The following is a 13299-nucleotide window of genomic DNA, read 5'->3' on the forward strand; positions in this document are numbered from 1 at the left end:
GGGGATTGGCTGTGCTAAATTGTCCCTTAGTGTCCAAAGATGTGTAGGTTAGGGGGATTGGCCATGCTAAATTGCCCCTTAGTGTCTAAAGATGTGTAGGTTAGGGGGATTGGCCATGCTAAATTGCCCCTTAGTGTCCAAAGATGTGTAGGTTAAGGGGATTGGCCATGCTAAATTGCCCCTTAGTGTCCAAAGATGTGTAGGTTAAGGGGATTGGCCATGCTAAATTGCCCCTTAGTGTCCAAAGATGTGTAGGTTAGGGGGATTGGCCGTGCTAAATTGTCCCTTAGTGTCCAAAGATGTGCAGGTTAAGGGGATTGGCCATGCTAAATTGTCCCTTAGTGTCCAAAAGTGTGTAGGTTAGGGTGGATTGGCCATGCTAAATTGTCCCTTTGTCTCAGGGAGGTTAATAGGGGAAATACGTGGGGTTAGAGGGATGCGGCCTGGGAGGGTGATTGTGGTCGGTGCAGACTCGATAGGCTGAATGGCCTCCTTTTGCACTGGAGGGATTCTATGAGGTGACTCGGGTTCTGGTGCTCGGGCTCCCGGCTTCACTCTCTAAGCAAGTGAACACAATAGTCCAAAAGACAGTCTGTCTGCCCAAGCCAGAGTTCAAACCAACAGCAGTTCGCAGGTCTTAATCTCCAAGAATGGTGCTAATGGCCTAATCGCTAATTGTTCTAACACAATGGTTTCAACAAGAGGACCCTGTTTAATCTCCCGAAACCTCACGTCACATGACCGAGACTTGGGCTAGCAGAATTCCTTGAAGTACACAGCCCACGGATCTTATAGATAGTTGCTGTTTAATCTCTGACAAGAACAGGACTCCAGGCAACAGGAGCGAGGTGAGGAGAGGAGAAAGCTTTTTGTGCTGCGGCAACGCAGTGTGCCTGAGAGCGTGCGGGGAGCAGTGTCAAGCGTTGCCTTTCAAAAGACAATGAATTATCTGAAGGTAAACTATCTGTAGGGCGACTGGCACCAAGGGAGTTGCTCTGGCCCAGGCCAAACGGCCTCCTTTGGTGCTGCAAGTATTGTACGGGCACAGTCGCTCGCTGCATTCTCACTCACGGCCTGCAAAACACGCAACTGTTTTCAAAAGCTTGTTCAACAGCAGCGCCTCGACAGTGACGTAGACGTGAATAGGCACAACCCTCTGCTAAGTGATTGGTGGAGTACGGGGCCATCTACATAACTGTGGTGCAGTGGCAGTGAAAAAGGGGAGAAAAGGCGACTTGTGTGTTGTAATGAGAAAGGCCGGGAGAAAGGTGACAAGACTGCAGCTGAGAGTGCTTATGTGTGTCTAAGTGTTTGAATGGTGTCAGCCTGTTGTCAAAGAGGGAAGGCAGACGGCAGTCGGGCGACTCAAGAGCGGCGCCGGCATCGCTTCTCGGCCTTTTGGCTAAGATCAAGTGTAGTATCTGTTCTTATCAGTTTAATATCTGATACGTCCCTTATCTGGGGACCATATATTAAATTGATTTTTGGAGCAGGGAGATGGAATAGGGGCTTGCTCCGTCCACTCCACGTATCGGCCTGGTATTGCAGTATCTCCGGGAACGGTGCACCACCCCCCTTTCTGGGGACATCCTCAAACTTCAAAAAACAGCTCTCGCACAACTCACTCTGATGTCGTCCAACAGGCTTTATTTGCTATCACCAGCTTTCCCAGCGCTGCTCCTTCTTTCCTCAAGTGACTGCAGACCGTTGGCTTCACAAACGCGCCATCGCTTGCAACATAACGCTCGCAATGCCACTCTTTACACGTACACGCGTCGTCCCTGTCTCCAGTGGCAATCGCAGCTTCAAGAAATTGTCTCCAGGCCAAACGGTGGCGGCGCTTATACCCAGTCTGATGTGAACCCCACATCCCGCTTCAGGCCGTCCTCATGTCTGCCCAACTCGCCTATCAGTTTCTGCTTGCCCAACTCTGCTCTGTCTCTTATAGTAAAAAGTCTGACAACACCAGGTTTTAGTCCAAACGATTTATTTGATAATAGGCTCACTAGCTTTCGGGGTTTCCCTCTTCGTCAGGTGAATGGAGAGTTCTGGCCTCAGACAGAGCATATAAAGCACAGACAGTTTACAGATTACTGATTAGAATCATGTCGCACTATCTGTAACCCCCGTGACTTGCCTGGGTTTGCAAAACCTCACTCACTGTGCTGTCTGGAGACAATACACATCTCTGTAACCTGTGATCAGTGCTCCTTCCACACACATTGTCAGCCACTTCAGGTCTTGAACAGCAGGTTAGGTGTAAAGATTCGCATTCTAATCAGTAATCTCTAAACTGTCTGTGCTTTATATGCTCTGTCTGAGGCCAGAAGTCTCCATTCACCTGACGAAGAGGGAAACCCTGAAAGCTTGTGAGTCTATTATCAAATAAATCGTTTGGACTAAAACCTGGTGAAGTCAGACTTTTTACTGTGTTTACCCCAGTCCAACGCCGGCATACCCACATCCTGTCTCTTACAAACAAACACTTCCTCTCCACTCGTGCTCACTGCCAGCTTCACACACAGTAAGACGTCTCACCACACCAGGTTACAGTCCAACCGGTTTACTTGATAGTAATCCTAAGAACATTATAAGACCATAAGAAATAGGAGCAGGAGTAGGCCATCTAGCCCCTCGAGCCTGCCCCGCCATTTAATAAGATCACGGCTGATCTGTCGTGGCTCAGTTCCACATTCCCGCCCTCTCCCCATAACCCTTAATCCCCTCACTTATCAAAAACCCATCAACCCGCTTCATAAATATATTTAGCGAGGCAGCCTCCACCACTTCAACGGGCAGAGAATTCCAGAGATTCACCACCCTTTGAGTGAAGAAGTTCCTCCTCAACTCCGTTCTAAACCGTCCCCCCTTTATCTTGAGGCTGTGCCCCCTAGTCCTACTGTCCTTTCTGAGCGGGAAGAGTCTCTCCACCTCTATCCTATCCATCCCATTCATCATCTTATACGTCTCAATGAGATCTCCCCTCATTCTTCTAAACTCTAACGAGTACAAGCCTAGTTTATTCAGCCTCTCCTCATAGCTCAACCCCCTCAACTCCGGTATCAGCCGAGTAAACCTCCTCCGCACTCCCTCCAAGGCCAAAATATCCTTGCGTAAGTACGGCGCCCAAAACTGCACACAGTACTCCAGCTGCGGCCTCACCAATGCCCTATACAGCTGCAGCAAGACCTCCCTACTTTTATATTCAATCCCCCTCGCTATGAAGGCCAGCATCCCATTCGCCTTCCTGACCACCTGCTGCACCTGCAAGCTGGGTTTTTGCGACTCATGCACAAGGACCCCGAGGTCCCTCTGCACCGTCGCATGCTGCAGTTTTTCGCCACGTAAGTAATAATCCTTCCTACTGTTGTAAAAACCAGCCTGTTTGAACCCTTATACGGTGGACAAATAACTTTGAGTAGACGTCTTATTAGTACAAACAATATTTATTTAAACCCACACAATCAATAATCACCCACCCGACCAACAATAAGTTATCTTACAGAAAATACTAGAATTCAAGGATAATATAAGACCTTGACTTAACTTTGTGTGACTGACAAATACCCAAACAGATACTGGCCTTTATCTGTGTGCTGGTCTTGGTAGTTGTCTGTGTAGTTTGGTCCTTTGTCTGGTCTGGCATTCTGGCTGTAGTCTCTCTTTCTTGCTTCTCGGGTGTGGTGTCTCTCCTCTTGCTGGCGATGTTCACCATTGTTGCAGCTTGTTCGTGGGATCAGAGAGAGAGAGAGATTCCTGGTTATGCAGCACCCTTTATACCCCGTTTGGTTTCACGCCCCTTTTTGGCCATTGCCAATAATCGATCAGGACTTGATCACCCTGATCAATAAGAGTCCAAACAGGTGCTACCACACCGATCTCTGGGTGTGTCCCTGGTGGCCATGCCTGTATGTGTTGTAGACACATGGGTCACATACCTTCCTCCTAAATAAGGGTTCACGGTGCCGTTACGTCTGGCACACAACCCAGTGTGATCAGAAAGTCTCTTTCATCCTGGAGATGGCCCATATCCTGTGTATTCACTCATCAGGGTTGCAGCCTGTTTGTCTTTAAACTGCAGCCTGTTGGTTTAGTTTCTTGCCCAGTTGTCCCAGAGTGCTTTACAAAATGCCATTTTAGATGGCCTATATGGCTACATTACCATTATTCCTACCAAAGTGGACCACCTCGCACTTGCCAACATTAAATTCCATTTTGATAGTGTGGGTTTAAATAAATATTGTTTGTACTAATAAGACGTCTACTCAAAGTTATTTGTCCACCGTATAAGGGTTCAAACAGGCTGGTTTTTACAACAGTAGGAAGGATTATTACTTACGTGGTGAAAAACTGCAGCATGCGACGGTGCAGAGGGACCTCGGGGTCCTTGTGCATGAGTCGCAAAAACCCAGCCTGCAGGTGCAGCAGGTGGTCAGGAAGGCGAATGGGATGCTGGCCTTCATAGCGAGGGGGATTGAATATAAAAGTAGGGAGGTCTTGCTGCAGCTGTATAGGGCATTGGTGAGGCCGCAGCTGGAGTACTGTGTGCAGTTTTGGTCGCCGTACTTACGCAAGGATATTTTGGCCTTGGAGGGAGTGCAGAGGAGGTTTACTAGGCTTATACCGGAGTTGAGGGGGTTGAGCTATGAGGAGAGGCTGAATAAACTAGGCTTGTACTCGTTAGAGTTTAGAAGAATGAGGGGAGATCTCATTGAGACGTATAAGATGATGAATGGGATGGATAGGATAGAGGTGGAGAGACTCTTCCCGCTCAGAAAGGACAGTAGGACTAGAGGGCACAGCCTCAAGATAAAGGGGGGGCGGTTTAGAACGGAGTTGAGGAGGAACTTCTTCACTCAAAGGGTGGTGAATCTCTGGAATTCTCTGCCCGTTGAAGTGGTGGAGGCTGCCTCGCTGAATATATTTAAGACGCGGGTTGATGGGTTTTTGATGAGAGGGGATTAAGGGTAAGTTTTGAAATGTAATTATTGTAATTAGCACAAATCTGTAAATATTGAGACCCGAACATAGTTTTTTAAGTTTTGAAATGTAGTCATTGTAATTTGTACAGATCTGAAAGAATATTTTGACTCCACATTGTTTGTTGCTATTCAAAGCCCTGTATATTTGAAATAGACTAATCGAGTTTTTATATGAATAAAGTATATTTTTGGAAAAAAAAATCTGTTCTTATCAGTTTAATATCTGATACGTCCCTTATCTGGGGACCATATATTAAATTGATTTTTGGAGCAGGGAGATGGAATAGGGGCTTGCTCCGTCCACTCCACGTATCGGCCTGGTATTGCAGTATCTCCGGGAACGGTGCACCACCCCCCTTTCTGGGGACATCCTCAAACTTCAAAAAACAGCTCTCGCACAACTCACTCTGATGTCGTCCAACAGGCTTTATTTGCTATCACCAGCTTTCCCAGCGCTGCTCCTTCTTTCCTCAAGTGACTGCAGACGGTTGGCTTATAAGAACATAAGAAATAGGAGCAGGAGTAGGCCATCTGGCCCTTCGAGCCTGCCCCGCCATTCAGTAAGGTCATGGCTGATCTGTCGTGGCTCAGTTCCACATTCCCGCCCTCTCCCCATAACCCTTAATTCCCTCGCTTATCAAAAACCCATCAACCCGCATCTTAAAAATATTTAGCGAGGCAGCCTCCACCACTTCAACAGGCAGAGAATTCCAGAGATTCACCACCCTTTGAGTGAAGAAGTTCCTCCTCAACTCCGTTCTAAACCGCCCCCCCTTTATCTTGAGGCTGTGCCCCCTAGTCCTACTGTCCTTTCTGAGCGGGAAGATCTCTCCACCTCTATCCTATCCATCCCATTCATCATCTTATACGTCTCAATGAGATCTCCCCTCATTCTTCTAAACTCTAACGAGTACAAGCCTAGTTTATTCAGCCTCTCCTCATAGCTCAACCCCCTCAACTCCGGTATCAGCCTAGTAAACCTCCTCCGCACTCCCTCCAAGGCCAAAATATCCTTGCGTAAGTGCGGCGCCCAAAACTGCACACAGTACTCCAGCTGCGGCCTCACCAATGCCCTATACAGCTGCAGCAAGACCTCCCTACTTTTATATTCAATCCCCCTCGCTATGAAGGCCAGCATCCCATTCGCCTTCCTGACCACCTGCTGCACCTGCAAGCTGGGTTTTTGCGACTCATGCACAAGGACCCCGAGGTCCCTCTGCACCGTCGCCTGCTGCAGTTTTTCGCCCCGTAAATAATAGTCCTTCCTACTGTTGTAAAAATCAGCCTGTTTTAACCCTTATACGGTGGACAAATAACTTTGAGTAGACGTCTTATTAGTACAAAAAATATTTATTTAAACCCACACAATCAGTAATCACCCACCCAACCAACAATAAGTTATCTTACAGAAAATACTAGAATTCAAGGATAATACAAGACCTTGACTTCACTTTGTGTGACTGACAAATACCCAAACAGATACTGGCCTTTATCTGTGTGCTGGTCTTGGTAGTTGTCTGTGTAGTTTGGTCCTTTGTCTGGTCTGGCATTCTGGCTGTAGTCTCTCTTTCTTGCTTCTCGGGTGTGGTGTCTCTCCTCTTGCTGGCGATGTTCACCATTGTTGCAGCTTGTTCGTGGGATCAGAGAGAGAGAGAGATTCCTGGTTATGCAGCATCCTTTATACCCCGTTTGGTTTCAAGCCCCTTTTTGGCCATTGCCAATAATCGATCAGGACTTGATCACCCTGATCGATAAGAGTCCAATCAGGTGCTACCACACCGATCTCTGGGTGTGTCCCTGGTGGCCATGCCTGTATGTGTTGTAGACACATGGGTCACATACCTTCCTCCGAAATAAGGATTCACGGTGCCGTTACGTCTGGCACACAACCCAGTGTGATCAGAAAGTCTCTTTCATCCTGGAGATGGCCCATATCCTGTGTATTCACTCATCAGGGTTGTAGTCTGTTTGTCTTTAAACTGCAGCCTGTTGGTTTAGTTTCTTGCCCAGTTATCCCAGAGTGCTTTACAAAACACCATTTTAGATGGCCTATTTGGCTACACTACCATTATTCCTACCAAAGTGGACCACCTCGCACTTGCCAACATTAAATTCCATTTTGATAGTGTGGGTTTAAATAAATATTGTTTGTACTAATAAGACGTCTACTCAAAGTTATTTGTCCACCGTATAAGGGTTAAAACAGGCTGATTTTTACAACAGTAGGAAGGATTATTACTTACGTGGTGAAAAACTGCAGCAGGCGACGGTGCAGAGGGACCTCAGGGTCCTTGTGCATGAGTCGCAAAAACCCAGCCTGCAGGTGCAGCAGGTGGTCAGGAAGGCGAATGGGATGCTGGCCTTCATAGCGAGGGGGATTGAATATAAAAGTAGGGAGGTCTTGCTGCGACTGTATAGGGCACTGGTGAGGCCGCAGCTGGAGTACTGTGTGCAGTTTTGGGCACCGCGCCTGCGCAAGGATATTTTGGCCTTGGAGGGAGTGCAGAGGAGGTTTACTGGGCTGATACCGGAGTTGAGGGGGTTGAGCTATGAGGAGAGGCTGAATAAACTAGGCTTGTACTCGTTAGAGTTTAGAAGAATGAGGGGAGATCTCATTGAGACGTATAAGATGATGAATGGGATGGATAGGATAGAGGTGGAGAGACTCTTCCCGCTCAGAAAGGACAGTAGGACTAGAGGGCACAGCCTCAAGATAAAGGGGGGGCAGTTTAGAACGGAGTTGAGGAGGAACTTCTTCACTCAAAGGGTGGTGAATCTCTGGAATTCTCTGCCCGTTGAGGTGGTGGAGGCTGCCTCGCTAAATATATTTAAGACGCGGGTTGATGGATTTTTGATGAGAGGGGATTAAGGGTAAGTTTTGAAATGTAATTATTGTAATTAGCACAAATCTGTAAATATTGAGTCACGAACATAGTTTTTTAAGTTTTGAAATGTAGTCATTGTAATTTGTACAGATCTGAAAGAATATTTTGACTCCACATTGTTTGTTGCTATTCAAAGCCCTGTATATTTGAAATAGACTAATCGAGTTTTTATATGAATAAAGTATATTTTTGGAAAAAAAAACCTGTTCTTATCAGTTTAATATCTGATACGTCCCTTATCTGGGGACCATATATTAAATTGATTTTTGGAGCAGGGAGATGGAATAGGGGCTTGCTCCGTCCACTCCACGTATCGGCCTGGTATTGCAGTATCTCCGGGAACGGTGCACCACCCCCCTTTCTGGGGACATCCTCAAACTTCAAAAAACAGCTCTCGCACAACTCACTCTGATGTCGTCCAACAGGCTTTATTTGCTATCACCAGCTTTCCCAGCGCTGCTCCTTCTTTCCTCAAGTGACTGCAGACGGTTGGCTTCACAAACGCGCCATCGCTTGCAACATAACGCTCGCAATGCCACTCTTTACACGTACACACGTTGTCCCTGTCTCCAGTGGCAATCGCAGCTTCAAGAAATTGTCTCCAGGCCAAACGGTGGCGGCGCTTACACCTAGTCTGACGTGAACCCCACATCCCGCTTCAGGCCGTCCTCATGTCTGCCCAACTCGCCTATCAGTTTCTGCTCGCCCAACTCTGCTCTGTCTCTTATAGTAAAAAGTCTGACAACACCAGGTTTTAGTCCAAACGATTTATTTGATAATAGACTCACAAGCTTTCGGGGTTTCCCTCTTTGTCAGGTGAATGGAGAGTTCTGGCCTCAGACAGAGCATATAAAGCACAGACAGTTTACAGATTACTGATTAGAATGCGAATCTTTACACCTAACCTGCTGTTCAAGACCTGAAGTGGCTGACAATGTGAGTGGAAGGAGCACTGAGCACAGGTTACAGAGATGTGTATTGTCTCCAGACAGTACAGTAAGTGAGGTTTTGCAAACCCAGGCAAGTCACAGGGGTTACAGATAGTGCGACATGATTCTAATCAGTAATCTGTAAACTGTCTGTGCTTTATAGGCTCTGTCTGAGGCCAGAACTCTCCATTCACCTGACAAAGAGGGAAACCCCGAAAGCTAGTGAGTCTATTATCAAATAAATCGTTTGGACTAAAACCTGGTGTTGTCAGACTTTTTACTGTGTTTACCCCAGTCCAACGCCGGCATATCCACATCACAATATTTATTTAAACCCACACAATCAATAATCACCCACCCGACCAACAATAAGTTATCTTACAGAAAATACTAGAATTCAAGGATAATACAAGACCTTGACTTCACTTTGTGTGACTGACAAATACCCAAACAGATACTGGCCTTTATCTGTGTGCTGGTCTTGGTAGTTGTCTGTGTAGTTTGGTCCTTTGTCTGGTCTGGCATTCTGGCTGTAGTCTCTCTTTCTTCTTTCTCGGGTGTGGTGTCTCTCCTCTTGCTGGCGATGTTCACCATTGTTGCAGCTTGTTTGTGGGATCAGAGAGAGAGAGAGAGAGATTCCTGGTTGTGCAGCATCCTTTATACCCCGTTTGGTTTCAAGCCCCTTTTTGGCCATTGCCAATAATCGATCAGGACTTGATCACCCTGATCGATAAGAGTCCAATCAGGTGCTACAACACCGATCTCTGGGTGTGTCCCCGGTGGCCATGCCTGTATGTGTTGTAGACACATGGGTCACATACCTTCCTCCTAAATAAGGGTTCACGGTGCCGTTACGTCTGGCACACAACCCAGTGTGATCAGAAAGTCTCTTTCATCCTGGAGATGGCCCATATCCTGTGTATTCACTCATCAGGGTTGCAGCCTGTTTGTCTTTAAACTGCAGCCTGTTGGTTTAGTTTCTTGCCCAGTTATCCCAGAGTGCTTTACAAAACACCATTTTAGATGGCCTATTTGGCTACACTACCATTCTTCCTACCAAAGTGGACCAACTCGCACTTGCCAACATTAAATTCCATTTGCCATTTCCTGGCCCATTCGCCCAGCCTATCTAGATCCTTCTGCAGACTCTCCACACCCTCCGCACAATTTGCCGTTCCACCAATCTTGGTGTCATCAGCAAATTTCGACACCATACACTCGGTTCCCTCCTCCAGATCATCTATATAAATGGTAAAAAGCTGAGGCCCCAGCACCGACCCCTGGGGCACCCCACTAGTCACCAACCACCAATCTAGATGGCAACTGGGAAGAGAGAGTGAGGCCGACACTGCGCAACTCTCCCTCACTTTAATCCAAATTCTTGTCCCTCTTTCCTCTCCTGCCCCCCTTCCTTGCCCCCCCACCTTCCTTGCCCCCCCTTCCTTGCCCCCCCCTCCCTTGCCCCCCTTCCTTGCCCCCCTTCCTTGCCCCCCCCTTCCTTTCCCCCCCTTCCTTGCCCCCCTTCCTTGCCCCCCCTTCCTTGCCCCCCCTTCCTTGCCCCCCCTTGCCCCCCTTCCTTGCCCCCCCTTCCTTGACCCCCCTTCCTTGCCCCCCCTTCCTTGCCCCCCCCATCCTTGCCCCCCCTTCCTTGCCCCCCCTTCCTTGCCCCCCCTTCCTTGCCCCCCCTTCCTTGCCCCCCCTTGCCCCCCTTCCTTGCCCCCCCTCCTTGCCCCCCCTACCTTGCCCCCCCCTTCCTTGCCCCTCCTTCCTTGCCCCCCTCCTTCCTTGCCCCCCCTTCCTTGCCCCCTTCCTTGCCCCCCCTTCCTTGCCCCCCCCTCCCTTGCCCCCCTTCCTTGCCCCCCCCTTCCTTGCCCCCCCTCCCTTGCCCCCTTCCTTGCCCCCCCTTCCTTGCCCCCCTCCTTCCTTGCCCCCCCCCAAGTCTGAAATGTGGCTAGTATCTCTGCTCTAACCACCTCACCTGCCAGTGTATTCTAGACTCCTACTGCCCTCTGTGTAAAAAATCAACTCCCCCCGCACACCTCCGCTGAACCTTTCCCCCTCTTACCTTGAATTTGTGTCTCCTTATAATTGTCATTGCTGGAAAAAAAGCTCCCAACTCTTCACCCTATCCACACCCCTTATAATTTTCTTAACTTCCCCTCATCCTCCGTCTTTGCAGGGGGAACAGCCCCAGTTTGTTCAATCTCTCCTTGTAGCTAATACCAGGCAACCTCCTGGTAAACCTTTCTCTCTCTCTGAACGTTTCACACTCCCTTGAAATCCCTCTCCAAAATTCTTCTCAGCTTCCCCTGACGGAGTTTGTTGACTATCGGCCTTGGGGAGAGGTTACCAGGGTTAAATCAGGCCATGTTGCGTTTGGTAAAACCTCGACTGAAATGTTTTTTTGTCTCCGTTCCAGCCCCCCCCCTCCGTTAGATGCGGAATTGTGGTTTTGTAGCGGTGAATTACTGCCCTCACGCCGTTAACGGTTCCTTTGCTTTCCTTTCCCCAGCTTGCCGCGTTGACCCCTGACCTCTGACCGCGACGCCATGTCGTCCACGGCCACTGACCTGGACAACATGGAGGTCCAGCGCCAGTACAAGCTCAGCAGCCGGTGGGAGAACTCGGACACTCAGTGGGAAGAGGAACACAGCACGTCCAAACTCTTCGAATCGTCCAGGATCAAAGCTCTGGCTGGTCAGTCCCACCATGCTTAATTACCCCCCCTCGCTGCAGTAAATACCCCACCCTCGCCGCGGCGAGTGTCCCCCTCCCTCGCCGCGGCAAGTGTCCCCCCCCCTCGCCGCGGCGAGTGTCCCCCCCCCTCGCCGCGGCGAGTGTCCCCCCCCTCGCCGCGGCGAGTGTCCCCCCCCCTCGCCGCGGCGAGTGTCCCCCCCCCTCGCCGCGGCGAGTGTCCCCCCCCGTCGCCGCGGCGAGTGTCCCCCCCCTCGCCGCGGCGAGTGTCCCCCCCCCTCGCCGCGGCGAGTGTCCCCCCCCCTCGCCGCGGTAGGAGGGGGAGGGGGTGGATTTGTTTCAAACTCGAGAGTGTCTCTGATCCAGAAGTGTCTGCAGAATCTTCCTGAGTCTGACTTGGTTGGAACACAGAAATGTACAGAACAGGAACAGGCCCTTCGGCCCACAGTGTTGTGCCCCCCATGATGCCAAATTAAACTAATCCCTTCTGCCTGCCTTTGGTCCATATCTCTCCATTTCTTGCACGTTCATATGCTTATCTAAAAGCCCCTTAAATGCCCCTATTCTATCTGTCTGTACCACCACTCCTGGCAGCGGGTTCCATTCTGTGTCATAAATTTGCTCCTCAGATCTCCTTTGAACTTTCCCCCTCTCATAATCCCCCTGGTATTAGACATTTCAACTCTGGGGAAAAGATTCTGACTGTCAACCCTATCTATGCCCCTCATAATTTTATAGACTTCTATCACGAGCAAAACTTGTGGGCCGAAGGGCCTGTTTGTGCTGTAGTTTTTCTATCAGGTCTCCCCTCAGCCTCTGTCACTCCAGAGAAAACAATCTCAGTTTGTCCAGCCTCTCCTTATAGCTCAGACCCTCGAATCCAGGCCTCATCCTGGTAAACCTCCTCTGCACCCTCTCAAGAGCCTTCCTGTAACGTGGTGACCAGAATTGAATGCAATGCTCGTAAGTGCGGCCTAGCTAAAGTTTTATAAAGTTGCAACACGATATCCTGACACTTGTACTCAAGTATAAAGGCAAGCATAAGCCCTTCTTTACCCTGCCTGTCTCTCTGTACGCCCACGTTCGGAGACGTGGACCCCAAGGTCCCTCTGTACGTCAGTGCTGCTCAGGGTCCTGCCACTAACCACATAATTAACCTAAGCACTCGCTAACCTTCTTCAGATTTCCGAAGCTGTGTTTTAACTGGATGGTTCCACATCCCTATTCCCAATGACCCCGCACACATAGCACAACCAATCTCCCCAGTTTACACAACTTTGGACACCAAGGAGCAATTTAGCATGGCCAGTTCACCTAACCTACACATCTTTGGACACGAAGGGGCAATTTAGCATGGCCAATCCACCTAACCTGCACATCTTTGGACACGAAGGGGCAATTTAGCATGGCCAATCCACCTAACCTGCACATCTTTGGACACGAAGGGGCAATTTAGCATGGCCAATCCACCTAACCTGCACACCTTTGGACACTAAGGGGCAATTTAGCATGGCCAATCCACCTAACCTACACATCTTTGGACACGAAGGGGCAATTTAGCATGGCCAATCCACCTAACCTGCACACCTTTGGACACTAAGGGGCAATTTAGCATGGCCAATCCACCTAACCTACACATCTTTGGACACTAAGGGGCAATTTAGCATGGCCAATCCACCTAACCTGCACATCTTTGGACACTAAGGGACAATTTAGCATGGCCAATCCACCTAACCTACACATCTTTGGACACTAAGGGACAATTTAGCATGGCCAATCCACCTAACCTACACATCTTTGGATACTAAG

At 49.1% G+C, this 13299-nt stretch overlaps 1 non-coding gene and 2 pseudogenes across 1 annotated transcript; all 3 read left to right on the forward strand.

The window, feature by feature from the left end:
• Window positions 1-1382: 1382 nt before the first annotated feature.
• On the forward strand, window positions 1383-1573 carry LOC145340648 (U2 spliceosomal RNA). Its single transcript, XR_013886271.1, has one exon. It is a non-coding gene; the product is annotated as a U2 spliceosomal RNA (small nuclear RNA).
• Window positions 1574-5164: 3591 nt separating this feature from the next.
• LOC145340649 (U2 spliceosomal RNA) lies at window positions 5165-5336 on the forward strand (annotated as a pseudogene).
• A 2714-nt stretch (window positions 5337-8050) lies between these two features.
• Window positions 8051-8222, forward strand: LOC145340650 (U2 spliceosomal RNA; annotated as a pseudogene).
• The last annotated feature ends 5077 nt before the right edge of the window (window positions 8223-13299 follow it).

This window comes from Carcharhinus amblyrhynchos, unplaced genomic scaffold, assembly GCF_965287045.1.
Source record: "Carcharhinus amblyrhynchos unplaced genomic scaffold, sCarAmb.v2.hapA chromosome_1246, whole genome shotgun sequence".
In the NCBI taxonomy this organism is placed as follows: Eukaryota; Metazoa; Chordata; class Chondrichthyes; order Carcharhiniformes; family Carcharhinidae; genus Carcharhinus; species Carcharhinus amblyrhynchos.